This window comes from Bufo bufo, chromosome 1 (assembly GCF_905171765.1).
Source record: "Bufo bufo chromosome 1, aBufBuf1.1, whole genome shotgun sequence".
NCBI lineage: Eukaryota > Metazoa > Chordata > Amphibia > Anura > Bufonidae > Bufo > Bufo bufo.
The window spans coordinates 574,870,827-574,876,826 of NC_053389.1; positions in this window are offsets into that span (position 1 = coordinate 574,870,827).

Genomic DNA, 6,000 nt, shown 5'->3' on the forward strand with positions numbered 1-6,000 from the left:
ACTAATTTCATGATGGTGCCATCTGAATTATAGAGAAAAAAAGACAAGGCAACAGCACTCCAATGCAAACCAGATAAAGTACAATAATGCCGTAGTCAAAAAATATTGTAGTGCTAATGCTACGCCTATTTATAAAGTGAGATGCTTGGCAAATGCATTTTGTACAAAACCATTTGAGCCCGTATGCCGAACGTCAAGGCTATCTCTGTAAGATGGGAACCCAACACTAAATACTACCTGTTATGTGCCATAATGGCTGCCATAAAGTTCAGGAAGTGTTCGTTCCATATGCATGCTGGATCCACTCTGCCTTTTACCATTTTTGGTGCCATAATGGCATCCATTACTTCCAAGGGATGCAGGTACCAACATGCATGCAGAGCCCACTCCATACCTTTCCTTGTGCCAGACAGCTTCCAATGAGAGCAGGCCACAGCTTTATACTGAAACTAATTAAAATAAGCCTATGGGGTAGACAGGCTAATCAGGAGTGCATCCCTGCATCCCTTGGAAGTAATGGAGGCCATTATGGCACCAAAAATGGTAAAAGTTAGAGTGGATCCAGCATGCATATATCTGGTTTGCAGAGTGCTGTTGCATTGTATTTTTTCTCTATGTTTTTAGCCATGGCAGCATGCACCTCCGCATTGGGATGTGCTCACTAACTCCCTTTTCTTTGCAAGGCTACCTAAATTATTATACTTTTCTTACTATCCCATTGAAACATAGAAGATTGACAGCAGAAGACCACATGATCAATATAGTATGTTATTTATATTAATGTTTATCCTAGTCATGTTTAAATTCACTTACTGTAGATTTTCCAACCACATCTGATAAAAAAAGTTATCTAAATCTATGTACAAGGGACTTTACATGATCAATTGGAAAATCATTTCCACAAAAGGGTATTTTACTGGGGTGGCCCTCCCTATACCAATATATCCCCAAGATTCTCTGCTTAACCCCTTAAGGACCCTGCCATATTTAACCTTAAGGATAAGGCAATGTTTTGCAAATCAGACATGTGTCACTTTCTGTGGTGATAACTTTAAAACGCTTTTACTTATCCAGGCCATTCTGAGATTGCTGGCTTATCACATATTGTACTTCATGTCAGTGGTAAAATTGGTTAAAAAAAATTTCATTTTTATTTATAAAAAAACATAAAATTTACCAATTTTTTAAAAAAATTAGCAAATTTCCAAATGTCAATTTCTCTACTTTTATAATAGATAGTAATAACATAAAATAAGTAATAACATTCCCCATATGTCTACTTCATGTTTGGATCTTTGTGAATGCAATTTTTACTTTTTGGGGATGTTAGAAGGCTTAGAAGTTTAGAAGCAAATCTTGAAATTTCTGAAAATTTCCAAAACCTACTTTTTAAGGCCCAGTTCATGTCTGAAGTCACTTTGTGAGGTTTACATAATAGAAACCACCCAAAAATGACCCCATTTTAGAAACTACACCCCTATTCAAAACTAATTTTACAAACTTGATTAACCCATTAGGTGGTCCACAAGAATTAATTGAAAATGGAGATGAAAATTCAGAATTTCACTTTTTTGGCAGATTTTACATTTTAAATCCATTTTTTCCAGTAATAAAGCAAGGGTTAACAGCCAATCAAAACTTAATATTTATTGCCCTGATTCTGTCGTTTACAGAAACACCCCATGTTTGGCCATAAACTGTTGTATGGGCACACTGCAGGGCTCAGAAGGAAAGGAACACCATATGGTTTTTGGAAGGCAGATTTTGCTGGACTTTTTTTTACACCATGTCCCATTTGAAGCCCCACTGATGCCCCCCTAGATTAGAAACTCCAAAAAAAGTGACCAAATTTTGGCAGTGTTGTTGGTGTTATTTTAGGGTACATATGATTTTTGTTTGCTCTTTATTACACTTTTTTTGAGGCAAGGTAACAAAAAATTGTTTGGCACCATTTTTATCTTTTGTTATTTACAACGTTCATCTGACAGGTTAGATCATTCATGTGCTATTGTTATAGAGCAGGTTGTTACGGACGCGACAATACCAAATATGACTACTTTTTTGGGTTGTTTTTTACAGTTTTACATAATAAAGCATTTTTGAAAAAAAAAATTTTTTAGTGTCTCCACATTCTGAAAGCAGTATTTTTTTTTATTTTTTTTGTCGACTGTATTATGTAGGGGCTAATTTTTTTCAGTATGAGATGATGGTTTGGTACTATTTTAGGGTGCATATGACTTTTTGATCGCTTGGTATTACACTTTTTGTGATGTAAGGTGACAAAAAATTGCTTTTTTAAACACTTATTTGTTTTTAAGGTGTTTACCTGAGGGGTTAGGTCATATGAAATTTTAATATAGCAGGTTCTTACGGACACGGCGATACCCAATATGTCTACTACCGTACTTTATTTATTTAAGTTTTACACAATAATATCATTTTTGAAACAAAAATAAATAAATCATTATTTTAGTGTCTCAATAGTCTGAGAGCCTTAGTTTTTTTTATTTTCTGGGTGATTGTCTTAGGTGGGGTATCATTTTTGCGGGATGAGATGACTGGCACTATTTTGGGGTGCATATGACTTTTTGATCGCTTGCTATTACACTTTTTGTGATGTAAGGTGACAAAAAATGGCTTTTGACACTTTTTTTACTGTGTTTACCTGAAGGGTTAGTTCATGTGATATATTTTTATACAGCAGGTTCTTACAGATGCAGCAATACCCAATATGTATACTTTATTTACTTAAGTATTACACAATAACATAATAATAGTGTCTCCATATTCTGAGAGCCACAGTTGTTTTATTTTTTGGGAGATTGTCTTAGGTAGAGGCTAATTTTTTGCAGGATGAGGGGACTTAGATTGGTACAATTTTGGGGGGCATATGCCTTTTTGATCGCTTGGTGTTGCACTTTTAGTGATGTAAGATGACAAAAAAATGTTTTAAGCACATATATTTTTTGACATAGAAACATAGAATCTGTCAGCAGATAAGAACCACCTGGCCCATCTAGTCTGCCCAATATACTGAATACTATGAATAGTCCCTGGCCCTATCTTATATGAAGGATGGCCTTATACCTATCCCATGCATGCTTAAACTCCTTCACTGTATTTGCAGCTACCACTTCTGCGTTAAGGCTATTCCATGCATCCACCACTCTCTCAGTAAAGTAATACTTCCTGATATTACTTTTTAACCTTTGCCCCTCTAATTTAAAACTATGTCCTCTTGTAGCAGTTTTTCTTCTTTTAAATATTCTCTCCTTTTTTATATTGCTGATTCCCTTTATGTATTTTAAAGTTTATCATATTCCCTCTGTTTCGTCTTTCTTCAAGCTATACATGTTAAAGGGTTTCTGTCATCAGATTTAACCCCTCTAACCTAAACATATGCTCATGTCCAGACTATCAAGAAGAATACTAAGCTGGCCTTATTAAACCTCACTGTGGCTCTATTCGCACAAAAAACTGGTTTTTATAACCTGTCAATCACTTAATTAAGGTGCCCAAGGGGAGGTCCATTAATACAGGGTGCCCAGCGCCGCCTTCCCTGTCTCCAGCGCCGCCTTCTACAGCTCAGCGCCACCTCCACAATCCTCCCCGTCCCTCTGCCAGATCCAGCGCCTGCACACTAGGCTCAGCCTGATACGCCCTTGTGGACTCCTGGCAGCGGCTTCGTTGAGCGAAGTGCGCATGCGCCGGCCTGAGCCTAGTGCGCAGGCGCGGGATCTGGCAGAGGGACGGGGAGGACTGAGGAGGCGGCGCTGAGCTGTAGAAGGCGGCGCTGAAGACAGGGAAGGCGGCACTGGGCACCGGACAGCGAGGGGTGCGACCGGGCACCCTGTATTAACAGACCTCCCCTTTGGGCACCTTAAGTAAGTGATTGACAGGTTATAAAAACCTGTTTTGTTTGGCAAATAGAGCCACAGTGAGGTTTAATAAGGCCAGCTTAGTATTCTTCTCATTAGTCTGCACATGAGCATATGTTTAGGTTAGAGGGGTTAAATCTGATGACAGAATCCTTTTAAGGTTTTTACGCCCCAGATGCATTATTTTGCACTTATCAACATTACATTTTAGTTGCCAGATTTTTGACCATTCCTCTAGTTTTCCTAAATTCTTTTCCATTTGGTGTATCCCTACAGGAACATCAACCCTGTTACAAATCTTTGTGTCATCAGCAAAAAGACACAACTTACCATCGAGGCTTTCTGCAATTTCGCTGATAAAGATATTAAACAATATGGGTCCCAGAACAGATCCCTGAGGTACCCTACTGGTAACAAGACCATGGTCTGAATGTACTCCATTGACTACAACCCTCTGTCTGTCCCTCAGCCACTGCCTAATCCATTCAACAATATGGGAGTCAAAACTCAAAGACTGCAATTTATTGATAAGCCTTCTATGTGGGACAGTATCAAAAGCTTTACTAAAGTCTAGATAAGCAATGTCTACTGCACCTCCGCCATTGATTTTTTTTTTATTGGGTGACTAAAATAATCAATAAGATTAGTTTGACATGATCTCCCTGAAGATGCTGTTTTTCATCTTTCAATCCATGGGATTTTAGATGTTCCACAATCCTCTCCTCAAGTATGGTTTCCATTAATTTCCCCACTATTGATGTCAGGCTTACTGACCTATAGTTGCCCGATTCCTCCCTACTACCTTTCTTGTGAATGGGCACAACATTTGCTAATTTCCAATCTTTTGGGACGACTCCTGTTACCAGTGATTGGTTAAATAAATCTGTTAATGGTTTTGCTAGTACACCGCTAAGCTCTTTTAATAGCTTTGGGCGTATCGCATCAGGCCCCTGTGACTTATTTGGATTAATTTTAGACAGCTGACTTAGAACCTCTTCCTTTGTAAAGACACATGCATCAAAAGATTCATTAGTCTTCCTCCCTAACTGAGGTCCTTTTCCTTCATTTTCCTTTGTAAAAACTGAACAGAAGTATTTATTGAGGCAGTCAGCTAGTTCTTTATCTTCTTCTATATACCTTTCTTCTTTTGTTTTTAACTTGGTAATTCCTTGTATTAATTTCCTTTTTTCATTTTTGTATCTGAAGAATGTCTTATCACTTTTTTTTCACTGACTGAGCTAATTTCTCTTCAGCCTGTGCTTTAGAAGCTCTTATAACTTGCTTGGCCTCTCTGGCTAATCTTAAAAAAACGAGGATGACAGGCAAATTTTTAATTTTTATAATTACTAAATGCTTTCCTTTTGTTTTTAATGATTTTGGTCACTTCTGCTGAGTACCACAGTGGTCTCTTCCTTTTTTTGCTTTTACTGACAAGCCTAATGCAATTATCTGTTGCCTTCAATAGTGCAACTTTTTAGTTCTATTTATCCTGGACTCTATTGAAACTGTTTCAGTCTAATAGGGACTCGTATACCACTAATCTAATTTTAGAAAAGTCAGTTTTTCTAAAATCTAAAACTTTTGTTTTTGTGTGGTGCGACTCAGTCCCTGTACTTATAGTAAACCACACTGACTGATGATCACTAGATCCCAAGCTTTCCCCTACAGTAGTATCAGATACCAAATTCCCATTTGTGAATACTAAATCTAAAATGGCCTCCTTCCGGGTTGGCTCCTCAACTACTTGCTGTAGAGATTATCCCAGTAGGGAATTTAGAATATCTGTACTCCTGGCAGAACTAGCCATTTTGGTTTTCCAGTTTACATCAGGAAGATTAAAGTATCCCATAATGATAACTTCCCCTTTCAATGTCATTTTAGCTATTTCCTCAATATAGTATAGTATATCATCTAATTCTTTGACTTGGCCAGGTGGTCTATATATCACACCTAGACAAGTTACCTTAATATTATCAAGCTGCAACGTAGCCCAAACTGACTGAGGGGTTAGGTCATGCGATATTTTTATAGAGCCAGTCGATACACATGCAGTGCTTCCTAATATGTCTACTTTTCTTTTTTTCCCTATTTTTAAAAGAAAAACGTACTTTTTTTATTAAAA